We start from the raw sequence: 17,163 nt of genomic DNA on the forward strand, positions 1-17,163 counted from the left end.
AAAGAAACTTATTTCATCTAATTCCTTTTAGAGCATTTCAAAAGCAGAAAGTTTTTTTCTCTCAAATACACTTTATTAGTGCTTTGGGAAAGACATGTTTGATGTCAAACAGAAGTGAAAGTCTTCTTTTTCGGCTAACAGCCCCAAACTGACATGAAGAAAGGAAAGCACTGCTGACATTCGAAATCAAGATTTTCTGTTTACTAAACAGGCTCTTTGACCAACTTGTCTACATCACAAAAAGATGTGATATATTGGAAAGACTGCTTAGAGAGTCAGGTGCGAAAAGTGGAGGAATTTCAAAATAAAATCCATTGGTTAAGTTGTCAAGCTTGAAGCAATCTTACTTCCTTTTCAGCATTTAGATGAGATTCTTAATCTCACAATTGCACTATCAGTAGGGCTGGAACAATGGCAAATTTGAGTTTGCACACAGGTAAAACACACCTGCTTTAAGATAGAAAGCTTATTCTTGAGAAGATGTAGCATCTTGGTTAAGTTGGTTAAGTTGTCAAGCTTGAAGCAATCTTACTTCCTTTTCAGCATTTAGATGAGATTCTTAATCTCACAATTGCACTATCAGTAGGGCTGGAACAATGGCAAATTTGAATTTGCACACAGGTAAAAGCCCTGCTTTAAGATAGTAAGCTTATTCTTGAGAAGATGAAAACAAGGTACTGCTGAGAGTTGAACTCAGGATCTCCTGTTTACAAGACAGGCACTTTAACCAACTAAACCACAGCACCCCAATTTTCATGTGTGAATATTTATTATTCTGCTTTTTCTGAAAACTGCTATGAAAATTTGTAGCATCTAATGTGTAATTCCACTGGTTTTAATTTGTAATGCTTGAGCCCATCCTATATTCTCTAAAGAAAGTTATTTCATCTGATTCCTTTTAGAGCATTTCAAAAGCAAAATTTTTTTTTTTACTCAAATTCCACTGGTTTTAATTTGTAATGCTTGAAGCCATCTTATATTCTCTAAAGAAACTTATTTCATCTAATTCCTTTTAGAGCATTTCAAAAGCAGAAAGTTTTTTTCTCTCAATTACACTTTATTAGTGCTTTGGGAAAGACATGTTTGATGTCAAACAGAAGTGAAAGTCTTCTTTTTCGGCTAACAGCCCCAAACTGACATGAAGAAAGGAAAGCACTGCTGACATTCGAAATCAAGATTTTCTGTTTACTAAACAGGCTCTTTGACCAACTTGTCTACATCACAAAAAGATGTGATATATTGGAAAGACTGCTTAGAGAGTCACAATTGCACTATCAGTAGGGCTGGAACAATGGCAAATTTGAATTTGCACACAGGTAAAAGACCTGCTTTAAGATAGGAAGCTTATTCTTGAGAAGATGAAAACAAGGTACTGCTGAGAGTTGAACTCAGGATCTCCTGTTTACAAGACAGGCACTTTAACCAACTAAGCCACAGCACCCCAATTTTCATGTGTGAATATTTATTATTCTGCTTTTTCCGAAAACTGCTATGAAAATTTGTAGCATCTAATGTGTAATTCCACTGGTTTTAATTTGTAATGCTTGAGCCCATCCTATATTCTCTAAAGAAAGTTATTTCATCTGATTCCTTTTAGAGCATTTCAAAAGCAACATTTTTTTTTTTACTCAAATTCCACTGGTTTTAATTTGTAATGCTTGAAGCCATCCTATATTCTCTAAAGAAACTTATTTCATCTAATTCCTTTTAGAGCATTTCAAAAGCAGAAAGTTTTTTTCTCTCAATTACACTTTATTAGTGCTTTGGGAAAGACATGTTTGATGTCAAACAAAAGTGAAAGTCCTCTTTTTCGGCTAACAGCCCCAAACTGACATGAAGAAAGGAAAGCACTGCTGACATTCGAAATCAAGATTTTCTGTTTACTAAACAGGCTCTTTGACCAACTTGTCTACATCACAAAAAGATGTGATATATTGGAAAGACTGCTTAGAGAGTCAGGTGCGGAAAGTGGAGGCATTTCAAAATAAAATCCATTGGTTAAGTTGTCAAGCTTGAAGCAATCTTACTTCCTTTTCAGCATTTAGATGAGATTCTTAATCTCACAATTGCACTATCAGTAGGGCTGGAACAATGGCAAATTTGAGTTTGCACACAGGTAAAACACACCTGCTTTAAGATAGGAAGCTTATTCTTGAGAAGATGTAGCATCTTGGTTAAGTTGGTTAAGTTGTCAAGCTTGAAGCAATCTTACTTCCTTTTCAGCATTTAGATGAGATTCTTAATCTCACAATTGCACTATCAGTAGGGCTGGAACAATGGCAAATTTGAGTTTGCACACAGGTAAAACACACCTGCTTTAAGATAGGAAGCTTATTCTTGAGAAGATGTAGCATCTTGGTTAAGTTGGTTAAGTTGTCAAGCTTGAAGCAATCTTACTTCCTTTTCAGCAATTAGATGAGATTCTTAATCTCACAATTGCACTATCAGTAGGGCTGGAACAATGGCAAATTTGAGTTTGCACACAGGTAAAACACCTGCTTTAAGATAGGAAGCTTATTCTTGAGAAGACAAAAACAAGGTACTGCTGAGAGTTGAACTCAGGATCTCCAGTTTACAAGACAGGCGCTTTAACCAACTAAGCCACAGCACCACATGTTCCATAGGTGAATATTTATTATTCTGCTTTTTCCGAAAACTGCTATGAAAATTTGTAGCATCTAATGTGTAATTCCACTGGTTTTAATTTGTAATGCTTGAGCCCATCCTATATTCTCTAAAGAAAGTTATTTCATCTGATTCCTTTTAGAGCATTTCAAAAGCAAAATTTTTTTTTTAGTCAAATTCCACTGGTTTTAATTTGTAATGCTTGAAGCCATCCTATATTCTCTAAAGAAACTTATTTCATCTAATTCCTTTTAGAGCATTTCAAAAGCAGAAAGTTTTTTTCTCTCAAATACACTTTATTAGTGCTTTGGGAAAGACATGTTTGATGTCAAACAGAAGTGAAAGTCTTCTTTTTCGGCTAACAGCCCCAAACTGACATGAAGAAAGGAAAGCACTGCTGACATTCGAAATCAAGATTTTCTGTTTACTAAACAGGCTCTTTGACCAACTTGTCTACATCACAAAAAGATGTGATATATTGGAAAGACTGCTTAGAGAGTCAGGTGCGAAAAGTGGAGGAATTTCAAAATAAAATCCATTGGTTAAGTTGTCAAGCTTGAAGCAATCTTACTTCCTTTTCAGCATTTAGATGAGATTCTTAATCTCACAATTGCACTATCAGTAGGGCTGGAACAATGGCAAATTTGAATTTGCACACAGGTAAAAGACCTGCTTTAAGATAGTAAGCTTATTCTTGAGAAGATGAAAACAAGGTACTGCTGAGAGTTGAACTCAGGATCTCCTGTTTACAAGACAGGCACTTTAACCAACTAAGCCACAGAACCACATGTTCTGTTGGTGAATATTTATTATTCTGCTTTTTCCGAAAACTGCTATGAAAATTTGTATCATCTAATGTGTAATTCCACTGGTTTTAATTTGTAATGCTTGAGCCCATCCTATATTCTCTAAAGAAAGTTATTTCATCTGATTCCTTTTAGAGCATTTCAAAAGCAAAATTTTTTTTTTTACTCAAATTCCACTGGTTTTAATTTGTAATGCTTGAAGCCATCCTATATTCTCTAAAGAAACTTATTTCATCTAATTCCTTTTAGAGCATTTCAAAAGCAGAAAGTTTTTTTTCTCTCAATTACACTTTATTAGTGCTTTGGGAAAGACATGTTTGATGTCAAACAAAAGTGAAAGTCCTCTTTTTCGGCTAACAGCCCCAAACTGACATGAAGAAAGGAATGCACTGCTGACATTCGAAATCAAGATTTTCTGTTTACTAAACAAGCTCTTTGACCAACTTGTCTACATCACAAAAAGATGTGATATATTGGAAAGACTGCTTAGAGAGTCAGGTGCGGAAGGTGGAGGCATTTCAAAATAAAATCCATTGGTTAAGTTGTCAAGCTTGAAGCAATCTTACTTCCTTTTCAGCATTTAGATGAGATTCTTAATCTCACAATTGCACTATCAGTAGGGCTGGAACAATGGCAAATTTGAGTTTGCACACAGGTAAAAGACCTGCTTTAAGATAGTAAGCTTATTCTTGAGAAGATGAAAACAAGGTACTGCTGAGAATTGAACTCAGGATCTCCTGTTTACAAGACAGGCACTTTAACCAACTAAACCACAGCACCCCAATTTTCATGTGTGAATATTTATTATTCTGCTTTTTCTGAAAACTGCTATGAAAATTTGTAGCATCTAATGTGTAATTCCACTGGTTTTAATTTGTAATGCTTGAGCCCATCCTATATTCTCTAAAGAAAGTTATTTCATCTGATTCCTTTTAGAGCATTTCAAAAGCAAAAATTTTTTTTTTACTCAAATTCCACTGATTTTAATTTGTAATGCTTGAAGCCATCCTATATTCTCTAAAGATACTTATTTCATCTAATTCCTTTTAGAGCATTTCAAAAGCAGAAAGTTTTTTTTCTCTCAATTACACTTTATTAGTGCTTTGGGAAAGACATGTTTGATGTCAAACAAAAGTGAAAGTCCTCTTTTTCGGCTAACAGCCCCAAACTGACATGAAGAAAGGAAAGCACTGCTGACATTCGAAATCAAGATTTTCTGTTTACTAAACAGGCTCTTTGACCAACTTGTCTACATCACAAAAAGATGTGATATATTGGAAAGACTGCTTAGAGAGTCAGGTGCGGAAAGTGGAGGAATTTCAAAATAAAATCCATTGGTTAAGTTGTCAAGCTTGAAGCAATCTTACTTCCTTTTCAGCATTTAGATGAGATTCTTAATCTCACAATTGCACTATCAGTAGGGCTGGAACAATGGCAAATTTGAATTTGCACACAGGTAAAAGACCTGCTTTAAGATAGGAAGCTTATTCTTGAGAAGATGAAAACAAGGTACTGCTGAGAGTTGAACTCAGGATCTCCTGTTTACAAGACAGGCACTTTAACCAACTAAGCCACAGCACCCCAATTTTCATGTGTGAATATTTATTATTCTGCTTTTTCTGAAAACTGCTATGAAAATTTGTAGCATCTAATGTGTAATTCCACTGGTTTTAATTTGTAATGCTTGAGCCCATCCTATATTCTCTAAAGAAAGTTATTTCATCTGATTCCTTTTAGAGCATTTCAAAAGCAAAATTTTTTTTTTTACTCAAATTCCACTGGTTTTAATTTGTAATGCTTGAAGCCATCCTATATTCTCTAAAGAAACTTATTTCATCTAATTCCTTTTAGAGCATTTCAAAAGCAGAAAGTTTTTTTTCTCTCAATTACACTTTATTAGTGCTTTGGGAAAGACATGTTTGATGTCAAACAAAAGTGAAAGTCCTCTTTTTCGGCTAACAGCCCCAAACTGACATGAAGAAAGGAAAGCACTGCTGACATTCGAAATCAAGATTTTCTGTTTACTAAACAGGCTCTTTGACCAACTTGTCTACATCACAAAAAGATGTGATATATTGGAAAGACTGCTTAGAGAGTCAGGTGCGGAAAGTGGAGGCATTTCAAAATAAAATCCATTGGTTAAGTTGTCAAGCTTGAAGCAATCTTACTTCCTTTTCAGCATTTAGATGAGATTCTTAATCTCACAATTGCACTATCAGTAGGGCTGGAACAATGGCAAATTTGAGTTTGCACACAGGTAAAACACCTGCTTTAAGATAGGAAGCTTAGTCTTGAGAAGACAAAAACAAGGTACTGCTGAGAGTTGAACTCAGGATCTCCTGTTTACAAGACAGGCGCTTTAACCAACTAAGCCACAGCACCACAAGTTCCATAGGTGAATATTTATTATTCTGCTTTTTCCGAAAACTGCTATGAAAATTTGTAGCATCTAATGTGTAATTCCACTGGTTTTAATTTGTAATGCTTGAGCCCATCCTATATTCTCTAAAGAAAGTTATTTCATCTGATTCCTTTTAGAGCATTTCAAAAGCAAAATTTTTTTTTTTACTCAAATTCCACTGGTTTTAATTTGTAATGCTTGAAGCCATCCTATATTCTCTAAAGAAACTTATTTCATCTAATTCCTTTTAGAGCATTTCAAAAGCAGAAAGTTTTTTTCTCTCAATTACACTTTATTAGTGCTTTGGGAAAGACATGTTTGATGTCAAACAAAAGTGAAAGTCCTCTTTTTCGGCTAACAGCCCCAAACTGACATGAAGAAAGGAAAGCACTGCTGACATTCGAAATCAAGATTTTCTGTTTACTAAACAGGCTCTTTGACCAACTTGTCTACATCACAAAAAGATGTGATATATTGGAAAGACTGCTTAGAGAGACAGGTGCGGAAAGTGGAGGCATTTCAAAATAAAATCCATTGGTTAAGTTGTCAAGCTTGAAGCAATCTTACTTCCTTTTCAGCATTTAGATGAGATTCTTAATCTCACAATTGCACTATCAGTAGGGCTGGAACAATGGCAAATTTGAATTTGCACACAGGTAAAAGACCTGCTTTAAGATAGTAAGCTTATTCTTGAGAAGATGAAAACAAGGTACTGCTGAGAGTTGAACTCAGGATCTCCTGTTTACAAGACAGGCACTTTAACCAACTAAGCCACAGTACCCCAATTTTCATGTGTGAATATTTATTATTCTGCTTTTTCCAAAAACTGCTATGAAAATTTGTAGCATCTAATGTGTAATTCCACTGGTTTTAATTTGTAATGCTTGAGCCCATCCTATATTCTCTAAAGAAAGTTATTTCATCTGATTCCTTTTAGAGCATTTCAAAAGCAAAATTTTTTTTTTACTCAAATTCCACTGGTTTTAATTTGTAATGCTTGAAGCCATCCTATATTCTCTAAAGAAACTTATTTCATCTAATTCCTTTTAGAGCATTTCAAAAGCAGAAAGTTTTTTTCTCTCAATTACACTTTATTAGTGCTTTGGGAAAGACATGTTTGATGTCAAACAGAAGTGAAAGTCTTCTTTTTCGGCTAACAGCCCCAAACTGACATGAAGAAAGGAAAGCACTGCTGACATTCGAAATCAAGATTTTCTGTTTACTAAACAGGCTCTTTAACCAACTTGTCTACATCACAAAAAGATGTGATATATTGGAAAGACTGCTTAGAGAGTCACAATTGCACTATCAGTAGGGCTGGAACAATGGCAAATTTGAATTTGCACACAGGTAAAAGACCTGCTTTAAGATAGGAAGCTTATTCTTGAGAAGATGAAAACAAGGTACTGCTGAGAGTTGAACTCAGGATCTCCTGTTTACAAGACAGGCACTTTAACCAACTAAGCCACAGCACCCCAATTTTCATGTGTGAATATTTATTATTCTGCTTTTTCCGAAAACTGCTATGAAAATTTGTAGCATCTAATGTGTAATTCCACTGGTTTTAATTTGTAATGCTTGAGCCCATCCTATATTCTCTAAAGAAAGTTATTTCATCTGATTCCTTTTAGAGCATTTCAAAAGCAAAATTTTTTTTTTTACTCAAATTCCACTGGTTCTAATTTGTAATGCTTGAAGCCATCCTATATTCTCTAAAGAAACTTATTTCATCTAATTCCTTTTAGAGAATTTAAAAGCAGAAAGTTTTTTTCTCTCAATTACACATTATTAGTGCTTTGGGAAAGACATGTTTGATGTCAAACAAAAGTGAAAGTCCTCTTTTTCGGCTAACAGCCCCAAACTGACATGAAGAAAGGAAAGCACTGCTGACATTCGAAATCAAGATTTTCTGTTTACTAAACAGGCTCTTTGACCAACTTGTCTACATCACAAAAAGATGTGATATATTGGAAAGACTGCTTAGAGAGTCAGGTGCGGAAAGTGGAGGCATTTCAAAATAAAATCCATTGGTTAAGTTGTCAAGCTTGAAGCAATCTTACTTCCTTTTCAGCATTTAGATGAGATTCTTAATCTCACAATTGCACTATCAGTAGGGCTGGAACAATGGCAAATTTGAGTTTGCACACAGGTAAAACACACCTGCTTTAAGATAGGAAGCTTATTCTTGAGAAGATGTAGCATCTTGGTTAAGTTGGTTAAGTTGTCAAGCTTGAAGCAATCTTACTTCCTTTTCAGCATTTAGATGAGATTCTTAATCTCACAATTGCACTATCAGTAGGGCTGGAACAATGGCAAATTTGAGTTTGCACACAGGTAAAACACACCTGCTTTAAGATAGGAAGCTTATTCTTGAGAAGATGTAGCATCTTGGTTAAGTTGGTTAAGTTGTCAAGCTTGAAGCAATCTTACTTCCTTTTCAGCAATTAGATGAGATTCTTAATCTCACAATTGCACTATCAGTAGGGCTGGAACAATGGCAAATTTGAGTTTGCACACAGGTAAAACACCTGTTTTAAGATAGGAAGCTTATTCTTGAGAAGACAAAAACAAGGTACTGCTGAGAGTTGAACTCAGGATCTCCAGTTTACAAGACAGGCGCTTTAACCAACTAAGCCACAGCATCACATGTTCCATAGGTGAATATTTATTATTCTGCTTTTTCCGAAAACTGCTATGAAAATTTTTAGCATCTAATGTGTAATTCCACTGGTTTTAATTTGTAATGCTTGAGCCCATCCTATATTCTCTAAAGAAAGTTATTTCATCTGATTCCTTTTAGAGCATTTCAAAAGCAAAATTTTTTTTTTACTCAAATTCCACTGGTTTTAATTTGTAATGCTTGAAGCCATCCTATATTCTCTAAAGAAACTTATTTCATCTAATTCCTTTTAGAGCATTTCAAAAGCAGAAAGTTTTTTTCTCTCAAATACACTTTATTAGTGCTTTGGGAAAGACATGTTTGATGTCAAACAGAAGTGAAAGTCTTCTTTTTCGGCTAACAGCCCCAAACTGACATGAAGAAAGGAAAGCACTGCTGACATTCGAAATCAAGATTTTCTGTTTACTAAACAGGCTCTTTGACCAACTTGTCTACATCACAAAAAGATGTGATATATTGGAAAGACTGCTTAGAGAGTCAGGTGCGAAAAGTGGAGGAATTTCAAAATAAAATCCATTGGTTAAGTTGTCAAGCTTGAAGCAATCTTACTTCCTTTTCAGCATTTAGATGAGATTCTTAATCTCACAATTGCACTATCAGTAGGGCTGGAACAATGGCAAATTTGAGTTTGCACACAGGTAAAACACACCTGCTTTAAGATAGAAAGCTTATTCTTGAGAAGATGTAGCATCTTGGTTAAGTTGGTTAAGTTGTCAAGCTTGAAGCAATCTTACTTCCTTTTCAGCATTTAGATGAGATTCTTAATCTCACAATTGCACTATCAGTAGGGCTGGAACAATGGCAAATTTGAATTTGCACACAGGTAAAAGCCCTGCTTTAAGATAGTAAGCTTATTCTTGAGAAGATGAAAACAAGGTACTGCTGAGAGTTGAACTCAGGATCTCCTGTTTACAAGACAGGCACTTTAACCAACTAAACCACAGCACCCCAATTTTCATGTGTGAATATTTATTATTCTGCTTTTTCTGAAAACTGCTATGAAAATTTGTAGCATCTAATGTGTAATTCCACTGGTTTTAATTTGTAATGCTTGAGCCCATCCTATATTCTCTAAAGAAAGTTATTTCATCTGATTCCTTTTAGAGCATTTCAAAAGCAAAATTTTTTTTTTTACTCAAATTCCACTGGTTTTAATTTGTAATGCTTGAAGCCATCTTATATTCTCTAAAGAAACTTATTTCATCTAATTCCTTTTAGAGCATTTCAAAAGCAGAAAGTTTTTTTCTCTCAATTACACTTTATTAGTGCTTTGGGAAAGACATGTTTGATGTCAAACAGAAGTGAAAGTCTTCTTTTTCGGCTAACAGCCCCAAACTGACATGAAGAAAGGAAAGCACTGCTGACATTCGAAATCAAGATTTTCTGTTTACTAAACAGGCTCTTTGACCAACTTGTCTACATCACAAAAAGATGTGATATATTGGAAAGACTGCTTAGAGAGTCACAATTGCACTATCAGTAGGGCTGGAACAATGGCAAATTTGAATTTGCACACAGGTAAAAGACCTGCTTTAAGATAGGAAGCTTATTCTTGAGAAGATGAAAACAAGGTACTGCTGAGAGTTGAACTCAGGATCTCCTGTTTACAAGACAGGCACTTTAACCAACTAAGCCACAGCACCCCAATTTTCATGTGTGAATATTTATTATTCTGCTTTTTCCGAAAACTGCTATGAAAATTTGTAGCATCTAATGTGTAATTCCACTGGTTTTAATTTGTAATGCTTGAGCCCATCCTATATTCTCTAAAGAAAGTTATTTCATCTGATTCCTTTTAGAGCATTTCAAAAGCAACATTTTTTTTTTTACTCAAATTCCACTGGTTTTAATTTGTAATGCTTGAAGCCATCCTATATTCTCTAAAGAAACTTATTTCATCTAATTCCTTTTAGAGCATTTCAAAAGCAGAAAGTTTTTTTCTCTCAATTACACTTTATTAGTGCTTTGGGAAAGACATGTTTGATGTCAAACAAAAGTGAAAGTCCTCTTTTTCGGCTAACAGCCCCAAACTGACATGAAGAAAGGAAAGCACTGCTGACATTCGAAATCAAGATTTTCTGTTTACTAAACAGGCTCTTTGACCAACTTGTCTACATCACAAAAAGATGTGATATATTGGAAAGACTGCTTAGAGAGTCAGGTGCGGAAAGTGGAGGCATTTCAAAATAAAATCCATTGGTTAAGTTGTCAAGCTTGAAGCAATCTTACTTCCTTTTCAGCATTTAGATGAGATTCTTAATCTCACAATTGCACTATCAGTAGGGCTGGAACAATGGCAAATTTGAGTTTGCACACAGGTAAAACACACCTGCTTTAAGATAGGAAGCTTATTCTTGAGAAGATGTAGCATCTTGGTTAAGTTGGTTAAGTTGTCAAGCTTGAAGCAATCTTACTTCCTTTTCAGCATTTAGATGAGATTCTTAATCTCACAATTGCACTATCAGTAGGGCTGGAACAATGGCAAATTTGAGTTTGCACACAGGTAAAACACACCTGCTTTAAGATAGGAAGCTTATTCTTGAGAAGATGTAGCATCTTGGTTAAGTTGGTTAAGTTGTCAAGCTTGAAGCAATCTTACTTCCTTTTCAGCAATTAGATGAGATTCTTAATCTCACAATTGCACTATCAGTAGGGCTGGAACAATGGCAAATTTGAGTTTGCACACAGGTAAAACACCTGCTTTAAGATAGGAAGCTTATTCTTGAGAAGACAAAAACAAGGTACTGCTGAGAGTTGAACTCAGGATCTCCAGTTTACAAGACAGGCGCTTTAACCAACTAAGCCACAGCACCACATGTTCCATAGGTGAATATTTATTATTCTGCTTTTTCCGAAAACTGCTATGAAAATTTGTAGCATCTAATGTGTAATTCCACTGGTTTTAATTTGTAATGCTTGAGCCCATCCTATATTCTCTAAAGAAAGTTATTTCATCTGATTCCTTTTAGAGCATTTCAAAAGCAAAATTTTTTTTTTAGTCAAATTCCACTGGTTTTAATTTGTAATGCTTGAAGCCATCCTATATTCTCTAAAGAAACTTATTTCATCTAATTCCTTTTAGAGCATTTCAAAAGCAGAAAGTTTTTTTCTCTCAAATACACTTTATTAGTGCTTTGGGAAAGACATGTTTGATGTCAAACAGAAGTGAAAGTCTTCTTTTTCGGCTAACAGCCCCAAACTGACATGAAGAAAGGAAAGCACTGCTGACATTCGAAATCAAGATTTTCTGTTTACTAAACAGGCTCTTTGACCAACTTGTCTACATCACAAAAAGATGTGATATATTGGAAAGACTGCTTAGAGAGTCAGGTGCGAAAAGTGGAGGAATTTCAAAATAAAATCCATTGGTTAAGTTGTCAAGCTTGAAGCAATCTTACTTCCTTTTCAGCATTTAGATGAGATTCTTAATCTCACAATTGCACTATCAGTAGGGCTGGAACAATGGCAAATTTGAATTTGCACACAGGTAAAAGACCTGCTTTAAGATAGTAAGCTTATTCTTGAGAAGATGAAAACAAGGTACTGCTGAGAGTTGAACTCAGGATCTCCTGTTTACAAGACAGGCACTTTAACCAACTAAGCCACAGAACCACATGTTCTGTTGGTGAATATTTATTATTCTGCTTTTTCCGAAAACTGCTATGAAAATTTGTATCATCTAATGTGTAATTCCACTGGTTTTAATTTGTAATGCTTGAGCCCATCCTATATTCTCTAAAGAAAGTTATTTCATCTGATTCCTTTTAGAGCATTTCAAAAGCAAAATTTTTTTTTTTACTCAAATTCCACTGGTTTTAATTTGTAATGCTTGAAGCCATCCTATATTCTCTAAAGAAACTTATTTCATCTAATTCCTTTTAGAGCATTTCAAAAGCAGAAAGTTTTTTTTCTCTCAATTACACTTTATTAGTGCTTTGGGAAAGACATGTTTGATGTCAAACAAAAGTGAAAGTCCTCTTTTTCGGCTAACAGCCCCAAACTGACATGAAGAAAGGAATGCACTGCTGACATTCGAAATCAAGATTTTCTGTTTACTAAACAAGCTCTTTGACCAACTTGTCTACATCACAAAAAGATGTGATATATTGGAAAGACTGCTTAGAGAGTCAGGTGCGGAAGGTGGAGGCATTTCAAAATAAAATCCATTGGTTAAGTTGTCAAGCTTGAAGCAATCTTACTTCCTTTTCAGCATTTAGATGAGATTCTTAATCTCACAATTGCACTATCAGTAGGGCTGGAACAATGGCAAATTTGAGTTTGCACACAGGTAAAAGACCTGCTTTAAGATAGTAAGCTTATTCTTGAGAAGATGAAAACAAGGTACTGCTGAGAATTGAACTCAGGATCTCCTGTTTACAAGACAGGCACTTTAACCAACTAAACCACAGCACCCCAATTTTCATGTGTGAATATTTATTATTCTGCTTTTTCTGAAAACTGCTATGAAAATTTGTAGCATCTAATGTGTAATTCCACTGGTTTTAATTTGTAATGCTTGAGCCCATCCTATATTCTCTAAAGAAAGTTATTTCATCTGATTCCTTTTAGAGCATTTCAAAAGCAAAAATTTTTTTTTTACTCAAATTCCACTGATTTTAATTTGTAATGCTTGAAGCCATCCTATATTCTCTAAAGATACTTATTTCATCTAATTCCTTTTAGAGCATTTCAAAAGCAGAAAGTTTTTTTTCTCTCAATTACACTTTATTAGTGCTTTGGGAAAGACATGTTTGATGTCAAACAAAAGTGAAAGTCCTCTTTTTCGGCTAACAGCCCCAAACTGACATGAAGAAAGGAAAGCACTGCTGACATTCGAAATCAAGATTTTCTGTTTACTAAACAAGCTCTTTGACCAACTTGTCTACATCACAAAAAGATGTGATATATTGGAAAGACTGCTTAGAGAGTCAGGTGCGGAAAGTGGAGGCATTTCAAAATAAAATCCATTGGTTAAGTTGTCAAGCTTGAAGCAATCTTACTTCCTTTTCAGCATTTAGATGAGATTCTTAATCTCACAATTGCACTATCAGTAGGGCTGGAACAATGGCAAATTTGAGTTTGCACACAGGTAAAACACACCTGCTTTAAGATAGGAAGCTTATTCTTGAGAAGATGAAAACAAGGTACTGCTGAGAGTTGAACTCAGGATCTCCTGTTTACAAGACAGGCTCTTTAACCAACTAAGCCACAGCACCACATGTTCCGTAGGTGAATATTTATTATTCTGCTTTTTCCGAAAACTGCTATGAAAATTTGTAGCATCTAATGTGTAATTCCACTGGTTTTAATTTGTAATGCTTGAGCCCATCCTATATTCTCTAAAGAAAGTTATTTCATCTGATTCCTTTTAGAGAATTTCAAAAGCAACATTTTTTTTTTACTCAAATTCCACTGGTTTTAATTTGTAATGCTTGAAGCCATCCTATATTCTCTAAAGAAAGTTATTTCATCTGATTCCTTTTAGAGCATTTCAAAAGCAAAATTTTTTTTTTTACTCAAATTCCACTGGTTTTAATTTGTAATGCTTGAAGCCATCCTATATTCTCTAAAGAAACTTATTTCATCTAATTCCTTTTAGAGCATTTCAAAAGCAGAAAGTTTTTTTTCTCTCAATTACACTTTATTAGTGCTTTGGGAAAGACATGTTTGATGTCAAACAAAAGTGAAAGTCCTCTTTTTCGGCTAACAGCCCCAAACTGACATGAAGAAAGGAAAGCACTGCTGACATTCGAAATCAAGATTTTCTGTTTACTAAACAGGCTCTTTGACCAACTTGTCTACATCACAAAAAGATGTGATATATTGGAAAGACTGCTTAGAGAGTCAGGTGCGGAAAGTGGAGGCATTTCAAAATAAAATCCATTGGTTAAGTTGTCAAGCTTGAAGCAATCTTACTTCCTTTTCAGCATTTAGATGAGATTCTTAATCTCACAATTGCACTATCAGTAGGGCTGGAACAATGGCAAATTTGAGTTTGCACACAGGTAAAACACACCTGCTTTAAGATAGGAAGCTTATTCTTGAGAAGATGTAGCATCTTGGTTAAGTTGGTTAAGTTGTCAAGCTTGAAGCAATCTTACTTCCTTTTCAGCATTTAGATGAGATTCTTAATCTCACAATTGCACTATCAGTAGGGCTGGAACAATGGCAAATTTGAGTTTGCACACAGGTAAAACACACCTGCTTTAAGATAGGAAGCTTATTCTTGAGAAGATGTAGCATCTTGGTTAAGTTGGTTAAGTTGTCAAGCTTGAAGCAATCTTACTTCCTTTTCAGCAATTAGATGAGATTCTTAATCTCACAATTGCACTATCAGTAGGGCTGGAACAATGGCAAATTTGAGTTTGCACACAGGTAAAACACCTGCTTTAAGATAGGAAGCTTATTCTTGAGAAGACAAAAACAAGGTACTGCTGAGAGTTGAACTCAGGATCTCCAGTTTACAAGACAGGCGCTTTAACCAACTAAGCCACAGCACCACATGTTCCATAGGTGAATATTTATTATTCTGCTTTTTCCGAAAACTGCTATGAAAATTTGTAGCATCTAATGTGTAATTCCACTGGTTTTAATTTGTAATGCTTGAGCCCATCCTATATTCTCTAAAGAAAGTTATTTCATCTGATTCCTTTTAGAGCATTTCAAAAGCAAAATTTTTTTTTTACTCAAATTCCACTGGTTTTAATTTGTAATGCTTGAAGCCATCCTATATTCTCTAAAGAAACTTATTTCATCTAATTCCTTTTAGAGCATTTCAAAAGCAGAAAGTTTTTTTCTCTCAAATACACTTTATTAGTGCTTTGGGAAAGACATGTTTGATGTCAAACAGAAGTGAAAGTCTTCTTTTTCGGCTAACAGCCCCAAACTGACATGAAGAAAGGAAAGCACTGCTGACATTCGAAATCAAGATTTTCTGTTTACTAAACAGGCTCTTTGACCAACTTGTCTACATCACAAAAAGATGTGATATATTGGAAAGACTGCTTAGAGAGTCAGGTGCGAAAAGTGGAGGAATTTCAAAATAAAATCCAATGGTTAAGTTGTCAAGCTTGAAGCAATCTTACTTCCTTTTCAGCATTTAGATGAGATTCTTAATCTCACAATTGCACTATCAGTAGGGCTGGAACAATGGCAAATTTGAATTTGCACACAGGTAAAAGACCTGCTTTAAGATAGTAAGCTTATTCTTGAGAAGATGAAAACAATGTACTGCTGAGAGTTGAACTCAGGATCTCCTGTTTACAAGACAGGCACTTTAACCAACTAAGCCACAGAACCACATGTTCTGTTGGTGAATATTTATTATTCTGCTTTTTCCGAAAACTGCTATGAAAATTTGTAGCATCTAATGTGTAATTCCACTGGTTTTAATTTGTAATGCTTGAGCCCATCCTATATTCTCTAAAGAAAGTTATTTCATCTGATTCCTTTTAGAGCATTTCAAAAGCAAAATTTTTTTTTTTACTCAAATTCCACTGGTTTTAATTTGTAATGCTTGAAGCCATCCTATATTCTCTAAAGAAACTTATTTCATCTAATTCCTTTTAGAGCATTTCAAAAGCAGAAAGTTTTTTTCTCTCAATTACACTTTATTAGTGCTTTGGGAAAGACATGTTTGATGTCAAACAAAAGTGAAAGTCCTCTTTTTCGGCTAACAGCCCCAAACTGACATGAAGAAAGGAAAGCACTGCTGACATTCGAAATCAAGATTTTCTGTTTACTAAACAGGCTCTTTGACCAACTTGTCTACATCACAAAAAGATGTGATATATTGGAAAGACTGCTTAGAGAGTCAGGTGCGGAAAGTGGAGGCATTTCAAAATAAAATCCATTGGTTAAGTTGTCAAGCTTGAAGCAATCTTACTTCCTTTTCAGCATTTAGATGAGATTCTTAATCTCACAATTGCACTATCAGTAGGGCTGGAACAATGGCAAATTTGAGTTTGCACACAGGTAAAAGACCTGCTTTAAGATAGTAAGCTTATTCTTGAGAAGATGAAAACAAGGTACTGCTGAGAGTTGAACTCAGGATCTCCTGTTTACAAGACAGGCACTTTAACCAACTAAACCACAGCACCCCAATTTTCATGTGTGAATATTTATTATTCTGCTTTTTCTGAAAACTGCTATGAAAATTTGTAGCATCTAATGTGTAATTCCACTGGTTTTAATTTGTAATGCTTGAGCCCATCCTATATTCTCTAAAGAAAGTTATTTCATCTGATTCCTTTTAGAGCATTTCAAAAGCAAAATTTTTTTTTTTACTCAAATTCCACTGGTTTTAATTTGTAATGCTTGAAGCCATCCTATATTCTCTAAAGAAACTTATTTCATCTAATTCCTTTTAGAGCATTTCAAAAGCAGAAAGTTTTTTTTCTCTCAATTACACTTTATTAGTGCTTTGGGAAAGACATGTTTGATGTCAAACAAAAGTGAAAGTCCTCTTTTTCGGCTAACAGCCCCAAACTGACATGAAGAAAGGAAAGCACTGCTGACATTCGAAATCAAGATTTTCTGTTTACTAAACAAGCTCTTTGACCAACTTGTCTACATCACAAAAAGATGTGATATATTGGAAAGACTGCTTAGAGAGTCAGGTGCGGAAAGTGGAGGCATTTCAAAATAAAATC

The 17,163-nt window shown here is 34.8% G+C and overlaps 2 non-coding genes across 2 annotated transcripts; both read right to left on the minus strand.

The window, feature by feature from the left end:
- Positions 1-5,739: 5,739 nt before the first annotated feature.
- On the minus strand, positions 5,740-5,813 carry TRNAT-UGU (transfer RNA threonine (anticodon UGU)). The gene has a single exon. It is a non-coding gene; the product is annotated as a tRNA-Thr (tRNA).
- Positions 5,814-6,539: 726 nt separating this feature from the next.
- On the minus strand, positions 6,540-6,613 carry TRNAT-UGU (transfer RNA threonine (anticodon UGU)). The gene has a single exon. It is a non-coding gene; the product is annotated as a tRNA-Thr (tRNA).
- Between the last annotated feature and the right edge of the window lie 10,550 nt (positions 6,614-17,163).

This window comes from Dendrobates tinctorius, unplaced genomic scaffold (genome assembly GCF_039654945.1).
Source record: "Dendrobates tinctorius isolate UK_male_01 unplaced genomic scaffold, ASM3965494v1 ptg000254l, whole genome shotgun sequence".
Taxonomy (NCBI): Eukaryota; Metazoa; Chordata; class Amphibia; order Anura; family Dendrobatidae; genus Dendrobates; species Dendrobates tinctorius.